Genomic DNA, 12,859 nt, shown 5'->3' with positions numbered 1-12,859 from the left:
ATCTTGCTGCAATGAGGGCAATGACTAAAGATAGGTTTTTGGATGCACTTCTCGCACGCTCGATGAGGCACGCACACATTAGTAATGTGAATGGAGGTCTCTTGCATGCATTGAAATAACAAATGATGAAATTGCCTTTCTTCTTGTGGTCATCATCTTCCTGTTGCGGTTGGTATTTTTGAATGTAGAATTGGTGTTCCAAGTCCACGATTTGGTAACAAATGTGACATCGCTTCATTCCTGAACATACGTGTGCCTTGGCATTATTGGTAAATATGCCTTGTCCACAAGTAGGACACAATCTCAAGAGTTGACAAGCACATTTCTGCTGTGAACCTTGCGTTGTTAGATTTTATTGGTAACAGGTAGGGCTGACAAAAGTGCGCAGACAAGGATGGCAATGCACTCGTTTTTGTCCTTTGTCCAGACAGGGTTGAGAGGCCAAGCATCCTGATCATTTCGATCCACATTTCTCATAGTAATAACCATATCCCAGGAATCCAGTGGAAATGTTAATGGTATCGAAATGTTCATTGTGATAATAGACGTGAATGTATCTTCCATCCTTAAAATCTTTGCCTCAAAACAACAAAGGCCCGCACACTTCTTGAGGGTGCACTTTCAAGGTGTAGCGTAGAGCCTAGACGTCTTGCAATTTTTGCATTTCAGGAATGCCACAGGGTGTGTCTTTGGACAGGCCCGCTTGTTGTAGCAGGAATTCTGCTTCACTTTGTTGTTTGGCTTGGTCCAATTTTCGATTTTTCTTCAAGACCTTTTTCCATTCTACCGTGTCGTTCTTGTCGGCATACGTTCGTCCCCCCACGATGGCTCAGGCTAAACACATGTGGTCTTGAGAGTTGTTAATTTGGACGAGGATAGGCCTAATGCTACGAAGGTCGTCCACCAATGACACTTTCCTGCGTTGTCCGGTCCCCTTGGGGAGAGAGACGAGGTCATGGACAGTGTGGCTTTACCATCGGTGATGTGAAACTGGTCATTGGATTGTTGCACGTATTGAATCTTGTCCATGAATTTGGAATGTGTCAGTTCTGCGGGACTGCTTAACTCGATCCAAAGAGGAGATTTCAAGCTGTCGTGATATATGGATAGTCTCAAGCGATCGTCTTCTTTGGCTTGACATTGGCGTTTCAGTGTGGTTAACAAGGACTCCCACATATCGGTGATGAACCCTTCTTCTTTCTCCAACGGTACATCAGACTTGAAATCTTTAAACTTCACCGTGTATTTGTAAGCTGTGGTTCTAAATTTTGTAGAGGAGCGCTTTTCCGTCTCTCGAATGTGATAGTACTTTTCAGGGTTTATTGGTGAGATTTGGTTAGGTGAAGACTCTCTGGGTCTGGATTCTGGTCAACTCATGTCATCTTCAAAATCTCTGGCATGACGTTGTGCCAAGACTTCAGCCATTGTACAAGGCGATAAATCACGTTTCTGCCTCTTACTTTCTTCTTCTTCTTTCTTCTCGTATTGATTCGATCGCTTCATCTTGACTGCGAAAAGTCAAATGACTAGATTTTAAACAGCATGGTCACTTTATATATATGGCAGACCAGCATATATATAAAGGGTGAGTGTGTCTTGCATTCCACTATTAATTTCACTCTCAAACCGAGCAGAACGATGGAAGAGCCTACAGAGATCGAACTTTTGATCAGAGCTTTGCGAGGGGTCATCAGAAATTTTTCTTCAGACAAGCCGACGGACTACTCACCTTTCTTTTGAGATAAAATTCAAGATACTTGCTATATCTGTAAATATAAAGGGTATTGGTCTTCAGACTGTCAAAAAAAGCACAACGGGGCTAGAAGAGACAAAAATCAAGATACCTGTTATCATTGTCAAGAAAAAGGACATGGGTCTTCAGATTGCCCTAAGAAACAACAGGAGCAAGAAGAAGAAGAGACGGGTTATGGACAGGAAGAAGATGTACCCTCCTCCAAGGAAGAATCCAGACACGTGCATAAAGAGAAACAGGAGAACACAAGAAGAAGGGGAGAAAGTGAGGAAGAAGTGGAGGAAAAAACTGTGAAAGTGAAGAAATTTAAAAAACAGAGTGAGTGAAAACAGACACAGACGAAGCAAAAGAACTTTTTAAAATGTTATGTTCTGCTCTGAATTGGATTGTAAATTTTGTACCAGAATAGACAAGACATAAAACGTAAGTGTCTATTGGTTTTGAATTTTAAAATAAGAACCTACACTCACGCACTCACACACACACACACACACACGCAACATGGGGTAAAAAGTTGTTTTTCTAAAAGTTTTAATTGATGTTGGCAATTAAAATACTATCTCTTTTCGAGAGAAATGGGTGGCCCTGAAAAGGGCCTTTGGGTACTTGTTGGTTTAAATAACAAACTTAGGTATGGGAACCAATCAACTTTAACTGTCTTAAGCCTTTGCCACGTCCAAGACCTACTTCTGAACTGACTCCTGTCGATGTTGATTTGGTAGAAATCACTAAGGGGGGTACGGCAGGCTTAGTCACAGGCTTGGGTTGTTTAGATCGGGGAGGTCTTTTTCTCTTCGGTCGTAATAAAGAAGTCTGATACATTTGTTTCAGACTTCTTAACTCTGCTAAAATGTCTGAAAGTATCATGCCCGTGTGACTTTCACACCCTTGTTTCTTAGTTGCTTCTTCTTGTTGTTTCCTTCTTACCTCTTCCTCTTGCTGTTGTTGAAGGAGAAAAGCTTGTTCTGCTTCCTTTTCCCGCTGTATAAATTTCTCCAATTCTTCTTTCTGTCTCTGTTTAAAATTATCCACGTGTGGTAAAGAAGGAGAAGGTGGCGATGGTACTGGTTCCGTAACAAATTTTTGCGAAAGAAAATCGACAAAATCCCAATTTAAATTAACCTCTTCTGGAAGTAAGTCCGTGTTGAATTGGGTAGTAGATGCGATTTCATCGCTTTTCGTCTCCACGGCCGGTGCACCCCAATTAATCGTCTTCTTAGTTTCCGTCATGTTTAAAAACTCTATCGCATGGATTGACTGCGCACAAACTCTAGCGCCACTATATAGAGAATGTGACGTCACAGACTGCTCTCTTCGGATTGGACGAATGACTCCGTGCGGTGACTGAATTTTGTAACGCGTGTTTGGATTGGTCAACAAACTCAATCCGTTTCGATCCTCCCTTCCCCTGTAAATAACCGCAGTTCGCTGCATTCCTTCACCTGTTCTCGTAACAAGATGTGGACAGACGTATAATCCTCTACTCTCGTATCTTCAATGCTGTTCCGTACGGACTTACCCATGTATGTCCGATCATCGTGGACCATTGTCAAGATGACGGATACAAGCGTTTGGAAAGAAGAATTTATGTGGAGAGGCAAGGCTGTTTAAAGAGGGCTTTGATTTACGGAAAAGAAGTCAAAGTTTGAGGAAACGAAGAAGACCTATGCGATGCCCTCTATGTTAACAGAATGTTGCTAACATAAACCCAAAGGCCCTTTTCAGGACCCCTCATTTTCCTCGAAAAGAAATTGACGTTCTTCCCTCCCCCCAAACAATGTTGTATCAGTGTTTGTTTCTTGTCTTTGTTCTCTCTGTACATCCCCGCTCTTTGCTCAGTACTGTTACCAATCTCCTTTACCGTGACGTCAGACGCTATACAAACTTCGCTGGTAAACAGACCCACTATTTCCCAAGTTCCGTTCCCATTTGTGCCCTATATCGTCCCAGGATGTTTTTCCTTCTTTGTTCTCATATGCCCTATACAGTTTTGCCACATATCGTCCCAAGCTGTTTTGCCTATATATTTATCATTTGCCCTATACCGTCCCACTATACTACTAATGAATAATTGAAACGTGTAAGTATGAGAACATCATTATCGCCACGTACATTGTTATCGCCACCGTAACGATATCACTTTTGGAACTACTTACTTTACATATTTAGGAACAACTTCAACAATTATGTACTTATAGTTTCATATTTAGAGGCAATTTCAATTATCGACAATTTGTAATTCTCTCTCTCTCTCTCTCTCTCTCTCTCTCTCTCTCTCTCTCTCTTTCTCACTCTCTCTCTCTCTCTCTCTCTCTCCGCTAAACGAAATATCTTAACATAGGTCAAGCCTGTACATTTCCATAATCAACGCTGCGCCATCAACACAATCTGTAAAACGAACTCCAAAATAACAAAAAGGAGATTCCAGGTATTAACTTGGTTAAAAAAATAGATTTCCACATATATCGTGCAAATTGACTTTGACTGAACTTATACGATTTGTTTCTGTTTCATATTCAGTGTCACACATACAATACCTATTTCACTTCATGACAATCAGCACACAATTTCAAGATGGCCGCTTAGGTGGCCTTATTAGACATCCAATCAGCACCATATTGTTCAGTCAGGTGCAAATATACATCATAAGTTGTCTGCTGGTGACGCTCCAATGCAATATTAATTTCAATTTAGGAGAATAAGCGATAACAGGATGTTCACGATGACTCCTGTAGTGATCATACAAGAGGTCAGGTACGTACTATTGTGTTAGGACTAAAGATAAATCATAAAATGTCATTTAGAGAAAACCACATATTGATATCATTGTCCATTCGGAGAACTAGCGAAACGAAGACTTTTAAAATGGCTGTTGTGCTGACCATGTTTATGGCCGAAGCAGCACTATTTTCAGTTACGACAAACTAAACCTTGTGCTGAATGCATGCTTATCTCTTCGTGGCAATTCTGCAAGTAGTTCTAGCAGTGATAAACTTGTGCTAATTGACGGCAGTACGGAAGTCCATCCCGTAAACTCTTTTGATCTATGCCAGGTAAAGCTTAAATGCTTTACGATTTGTCGCAAAGAGTGCTAGAACTAGATCGCAAGTTCGTCGAAGCCAAATAATTCAGGAGGGAATGCAGAATTAAACAAAGAAACAATCCTTATAGGTAAACTCACAATAATTAAATAATTTTTAAACATTTCTTGAATGCAGATATATAGAAAATAAAAGAAGAGGGTTATAATTATTGCCTGCTTTTCTGATTATAGATTCCAGCAGTCATTGCACTAATTTACTCTAGGAATAAACACTACTTTGGAACCGACGTTTTAAAGAATATAATACTACTCTCCAATAAATAGTCTGTAGCTATCCATTCGAAATGGAATTTGAAGTGACAGAATTAAGAGAAGAAACGCCCATAGTTTAATGGGAGTACATGAAAGCTATATATACGTTATGAATTGAAATAGAAAATGGAATTCCAGCATCATACTTTGAATGCAGATTATGCAAATTCTTTCAAACAATTCTCTGAAAATTGCTAAATGTAATTATATTACATGGAATATTTAGTGTTTAAAAGTTATATTGAAATATAACTCCTCATTAAACGCCTAAAGAAAAGGTAAAACTAATATTTTAAAAGAACAAAAGAATAATTTAAGTCATACAAAATTAAGAAGGAACAAAACAGAATCAAAGGCATAAATTGATTTTTGTTAAGTAAACTTAGGAATGGCAAAACAAACTGAAAGAAATGAATTCTTTTAATTCAGATTTTAGTATTAATTGTATATAATTCAGTTTGTCTTACCAAGTTTTTAACGAAACAGCATTTTGTTTCTTAATATTTGATTATCAATACAACCAGTCTTGACTTTTCTTATTTGAACAGCTTCCGATTTCAATTGAGCTTTTCCATTTAATCAAATCAGGAATCTGCTGTGGGCTAAAATCTCTTAACCCAAAGTAGCAAAAGCACATGCTGAGAATTTTTGACCAGTATCTGGCCTATAACTATTCAATAGCTTTACTGTATGTTGGAGGAGCTAGGTAGGTTTTTAATAAGCCATAATTTGGCTAAGGATTCCTGTTGCCAGACTCAGTATGGCTGATAGAAACCTTAGCCAAAATTTGGCTAGTATCTGCAGTGCCTCTTATTATAACTCACATGTGTGGCTGTACAAAACCAAAATCTAGGTAACTATGATTAGCCCAAATGTGACTATCTGCAGCATTGTCCCTTTCCATAATGTAGATGTATGACTTTTAGACAGAAACCAAATCTTGGACAAATCTATGCTTGGCCAAAATTTGGCTAGTGTCTGCAATGCCTCTTAGCATAACTCACATGTGTGGATGTACAAAACCAAAATCTAGGTAACTATGATTAGCCCAAATTTGGCTATCTGCAACATTGTCCCTTTCCATAATGTGCATGTATGACTTTTAGACAGAAACCAAATCATGGATAAATCTATGCTTAGCCAAAATTTGGCTAGTGTCAGCAACAGCCTTTAGTAAAAGTTGCATGTGTGGCTGTTAGAAATGAAAAGTTTAAAAGCTGTATAATTCGCCAAATGTAGCTATCCACTTGAGTGTCTCGTACCATAATGTAAATGTATGACCTTTAGGTAGAAACCAATTTTTCGAGAAAGATATGTTTAGCAAATATTTGTTTAATAACCGCAAACAACTATTGTCATAAACTGAAGGTGTGGATCAAAGAAATAAAATACATTTTTGAATAAGTGGATGATTAGCCGTTGTTTGGAAGGATTGAAATAAAAGCTTGGAATGATAAAATAAAATAATGGTACTGTATTTCTTAACAAGTGTTTATACAGTAGACTCGTGCTGTAGGGCACCCTTTTAATTGCAAGTCGAGTTTGTAGTAAGTAGTCAAAATCGGGTTTAGTGGCCACCTGCTTATAAAATATTAATCCTTTACCCTTTCACTTTTCTATCAAGTTTGCCAGCAGATGTTTTTGCTTCCATGGATCCTTGTGTACTGTGACCATGATTATTTTCCCATCCTGAACTCTTCAACCACACTTAATAAGACTTCCTTGTAATCTCAAAGTCTGCCTGACTGATTTTAACAACTGCCTTTACCTACATTTATTGCATTGGCAGTTCAATTTATTGTAATCTTGCAATGTGCTATGTCTTACTAATCTGTTACTACCCATCTACCTTTCCATCTGCTTATATGTAATTGGCCAACTATTATTTCTTTTCTTTCTCTCTATCTGCTGCCTTCCTCTTTCATTTACTTTGTCTCTCTTATTCTGTTGTATCATGCCTATCTCTTAAATCCTTGCATGTTACACTCATTTGTATATAAGGCCACCTATAAAGAACACAAAATACCAAACCATCCCAGTGATTTATATAAGATATTTTTATACATAAATTCATGAGTTAAATTATTTATTTTCCCTCCACCCACCACCATCCCATTCTAATGTGCGACAACCCTACCATACATAAATGTGTAATCAGAATACTGTCTAGTGAATACACGTTTTCTGAGCTGTAATCCATAGGAAATGAGTAGATTAAAAAAATAATACCACATTGCTATTAAATACCCACATGTTAAGAATACTAACATATGGCCATTAAATATCCTTATTTTAACTGTAAATTTAGAATGTTCTGAAATTGTTTTATTTCAGGAAAGCTTTGTTATGTTTTGCTATAAAATGATATAATGACATATCTTGTGCACATTTAAAATTCAGTACACTTGACCAGTATGTTCCTGTATATAAATCGTTGTAAGGAATGACTTAATTGGCATTAAATTTCAGTAAGCCATACATTTTTACAGTACAGAAATAAAGTACAGTACAGCGAACATGTATAATCTATTCAACCAACAAATTGTCTAGGCAATAAGAATGTAAATGAATGAAGGAAAATACGTTCATATTATATTATGTCTTTATTTTAATATTTCTTAAAAAGGGATAGGTAAGACATATTGGGTGATAGTATATACCGGTAGGCCACATCGAATAATAAGAAGGAAGCATATTATCAAGTATGTAATCCATTTTATTCTTAAACCTGACATCACATAGGAAATGTTGACTCCAGCTTTAAATATAACAGGAAACACAAACATAATGATATGTTTGTTTCAAGTTCAAATGTACATGTTCATAATTCTGTAAAATCTTTGCTTCTAAATTGTGATATTTTGTAAAATATTTAAATCTTAACACAGTTTTATCAGGATATATTCCATATATTATCAGCATCAAAAGTTGCATTTTAAAGATGCCTGAGGTTCAACTTCTGTTTTGTGATGTCAAGTCAAGTGGTTAAATATTTAAATTTTTACACACTCTTAAGATATGTCTTCTATTATAATTAAAAAATAATTGATGTGAACTAGTGACTATACAGAGATGCTATTTTACCCATGAATAACGATTCAGTTCTAGAATAATACGTTTCTTCGATAATAATCACCCAATCATAATACTCAGAAGAACTATTACTACCAGTCAAATCCAGTGCTCCCAAATTAAAACTCTTTAGCTAAAAGGAGAGAGGATGCAGTAAGGAGGCAGGTCTTACCTAAAATATGCAACCAATGAAGCTCTTGAGAGTGAATCAATAATTCATACCTGTGTTTAACTTTTAATGTATATTGCAACTACTTCCTTTATTTGTTCATGTTCCTTTTCCATAACACATGTTTGGTTGTTCACTACCTCTTAGTTCAAACTTGTTCATTAAATAAATTTTGTTGATTTTCTAGATATCTTTCATATTGAATGCTGCTTCTAAACCATCAGCAAATTGAAATTCAAAATTTCCATTCTCAAGTTTCTCAAATGGTTTTTTGCAGTATGTCCTTTCTTTACCCTCCAGTAGTCCCATGTACATTGCACCAGCATTGTACTCCACCATCCCAATAGCTTTTGGCGAGATTAACTACAAAGAAAATCATAATTGACAATTCATTTTCTTCTTTATCGTTGGGACTGGAAAATAAATTATTTACTAACAAATTAACCTTTTGTACATTATGCCTTGTGGATTAATGTACTTTAAAGATACAGCTGTTTTCATAAAAGAAAGTCTATTGACTTTTATGTCCAACTTTCTTAAATATGATGTAGATACCTGAAATGAATTGTTTTGTGCTTATCACATAATGATAAGAAAGCACGTAAATCACAATTAATAAGCATATACGCTTATGAAAACAATTGTGTTGCCAAACGACATTGCATTTTTTAAATGAAGTCAGTCACTTCTAAATCATATTGTTAGCTCCACCAGAAAACCCATGGCAACCAATGTGATGTGTTAATGCTGCACATACAATATGAATGTATTTTGACATCTTTGCAGTAAAGCTCTGGACCCATAAACCATGCCAATCAATTAAAGACATGTGAAAATATTATGAGAAAGAAAGCATGACAGAAAGTTTTAGCTTGAACGACACATGCACTGTTTTGCTTGCTAACATTTTCAAATATTACTGGAATAACAATTTATTTTGAGAAATATTATATATAACTTTTTCTTCTCATGACTATATTTACTCAGTTTTATGCCATGGACTATAACACACTACAACAAAAAAATGTTATGAATGAGAAATGAAATACATCATACCATACCAAAACTGAGCCAAACCTACATGGTCAGTTTGCCACATGTGGCAATTGGTGACATGGTTGCCCACCCTCGGTCTAAGTGGGTGTGACCATCGTCCCTACCAGCCTGAAACCCAGTTTAATACCATTTATATAAATTCATTTCAAATAAGTATTTTGATGTAATTGAAGTGTAAAGTCAAGCAAGTGTTCCCTTTGCAGATTTTACATTTTTGATATTACAGTCAAGTCATATTTTCTCTTCCGTAGTAAACTTTATTGCAGCTGATTCCAAAATATTAAAGTTTATTCAGTTTTCATTCACCAAAATAGGTACTAATAATTAATACAATCGTGAATTAACTGTATGGTACTAAAATATGCCCTGATTTTGTGTGAGATTGTAATATACTGAACTGTACCACAAGACAACAATAATATACTGAATTTGTATTATATCAAGACTATCATGGTTATGAACTCCAACTTTATTCAGGTTTTTTCATAATAAATATTCATCTTCTGTTATGGTTGAAAAGTAAAAGTTCAATTTAACTGTTATAGTCCAATGTAATCTTATTTGGATCAATCTTGGTGTTGTAATATGTGAATGGAAAAAGAATATTACCATCCAGATTAAAATATTTTTTATTCAGACTCTACTGAAAATCTTAACTGCATGTGCATTACGGAGCCTTATGTGCCCTAGCAAAGCAATGTGTACCATGACCTTTTTATTTATTTTTTTAAACTATTGCATAAAAACGAGACTTTTAGATCCATTGAACTGTATTAACAAAAATATTTTCTTCAGCATAGATTTTCCTTTACTTACTAGTGACAAAACTCACATTTTTTAAAGTGATTTTTTTTCCTTTTATGGTAAAGCAACACAAGTAAGTTATTTAATGCCAAGGCACTTGAAGTATAGCGTTTGATTTTTGTGGTTCTGGAACTTGCATTATTTGTTGTTTTATTATTAATTTAATGAATGCAGAGTATATTGCTCTGTAAATGAAATTTAAGGGAAGATAATGTAAAAATATGTTTCACTGCAAATATAAATTGTGTAAAAATAATAATAGATCATTTATCACATGACTATTCAATTGTGGTAGCTAGTATTCCATCCAATATCTATATATTAAAATATGCCGTTTCATACAGCTGGTGATCATTTAAATACAAGTCCAATTGAACATAATCAATATATCAATGCAGGTGTTTTCATTAGTAGTGGTATTGACAGTATAAATGTAAGTATTACGATTTCATATACAGGCATAAGTATATCATAACGTTTAAATGATGCTCCTTGTTACTACATACAATATGTTCAGTGAAACAAATGGTTCACGGGTAAATTGGCAGTAAACGTCTTTACTGAATGATGTTGCATATACTATTTTACAATAAAACATATATGATGCATCACAATAATGATGATGATGTGGAGGAGGAGGATTAATAATAATGCATATATCTTCATCACTTAAGTTTTAACAGTTGTAATTGTTATGTGGCTCATTATCAGTTTGAAACTGGTCTATGATTCCTGGATTTGGACATATCTGGTCCCCTGCTGTTGTGCTGCTATGGTCTTTACAGGTCATTAGGATATCAGTTACACTTGGTTTACATTTAGAACCCCATGGGATGGAACGCCCAGTTTGAAACTGAGAGAATGGTTAAGTATCCATAATATAAGTCCTGCAGTTATTATTAGGTTTGATGTCAAGGTCTTTCATTAAAAGCTTTTCAACTCAGGTTCTATTCTACAATGCTCATAAATAAAATCAAATGCAAGGCTTTCAGAATTGTCCAGTTTGTTTCATATGTTTTCATTTTAATTGGCAGGTTAACTGTGCAGCAGACAGACTGTATATTACCACTGTACCATATACATATCATATGTGACTAATTATTAACCAATGTAAAGAAATTTATATAATTAGATGACTGTATTTAAAAACTCTAAATGTGTGCTAGATAGTGGGCTTAGCATTTATACTCCCAATTATGTTTGTGATGAGCAAAAGCAGCTGCACAAATCTGAGCTTTAGTTTGGTTCTGGTATCGTCAAAGCATGCAGGTACATTTTGATTATCAAAAATTAACATAATTCCCATGTAATACTTTCCAAACCTAAGTATGCAATTGATTTGATAGAAGTTTGGAGATCATTCCTTAGGTTCTGTTCTTACAATACTAGATATACCTGACTACAACATAGTGAAATGGCCAACTGTTATGTTATATAATCCAGATGAGTAATTTTAGCCAGTTGTTTAAGTGTTTTCTCATTAATTTAATTTGTGTCACAGAGTTGCAAGCAATATTTCATTCTAGAACAAATTTATTTGCATTTTTATTGTATTTATGATGTTAAATTTAATCTCTATAGGATTTTTTATATATAAAAAAATCCCCAATGCTTTATGTATTAAAAGGTAACTAATGGGGGCAGGATCTGCAGCGAATTGAGGTTTAGTGTGCTAGACTCCTGATAAAAAGGTTTGTGTTCAAATCCTGCTATCAAATCAACCTGGGTGGCCTACTGCAGTGTACCCTTGCCTTACTCCAATTATCTCAGTACTCAGTAAACATCTAGTGTTGCTGTACCATACATAATCTTTTTGTTAGAAATAGAGCCTTTATAGTATTTGCAAGGTCAGTCAATCACATGCAGAATTTGAGTTTAATATGCACGACTATTTTTTTTTACAAATTTGTTCTTTTGCTATATCTTGATGAGATAAACCTATGTACCTATTAAAATTAATGAAAAATAGTTTTAAGAGCAGTTAAAGCAAGCATGGCTAGTGAGATGTAGGACCACCACATTATATGCATAAATTATGCTTACAGCCTCAGACATACATGCAAATAATTAAGCAAGTCAGATCTAATTTGGATCATAAACAATGCTGTGCAAGCCATAAGAAACTCTGCCAATCAGATGCAGGGTCACTTCATTACAATAACTTTATCACACTCATAATAAGCATCATTGTGAAGCTTGATTATATAAGCCCAATGGCCAAATTTGATCAAACTTGAATCAGCAGTAGTGGTTATAACCTCGTGTATTTGTATGCATGTTCACTTCTTCAATCTAGATCTCATTTATATAAGCATGTATTCTAAGTTTTGTCAAAACTGCACTATATGTTTCAATATTGCATGAGGTGGTAACATGCTCAGTCAGATGAAAGATCACCTTATTATTATCAATGGATAACACTCATCAAACTTCTAGGACAACTTAATGAATTTAACCTATATTGTGGAAGTATGGCTTTTAGGCTGGTTACTAAACTCAACTAACCTGATGCAAGATCACCTCTTGTTTATAGCTGGATTTTGCTCATTATTAGATTTATCCAAGTGTTGATTTAAGCCCCAAACCAAAGTTTTATGTTTTAAAAAATTGATCAGAACTATGGACTCCAAAGAAGCAAATTTCTTACTGT

This window comes from Sinohyriopsis cumingii, chromosome 12, assembly GCF_028554795.1.
Source record: "Sinohyriopsis cumingii isolate HCF-2022 chromosome 12, ASM2855479v2, whole genome shotgun sequence".
NCBI lineage: Eukaryota > Metazoa > Mollusca > Bivalvia > Unionida > Unionidae > Sinohyriopsis > Sinohyriopsis cumingii.
Note: the sequence above shows the minus strand (reverse complement) of the source record.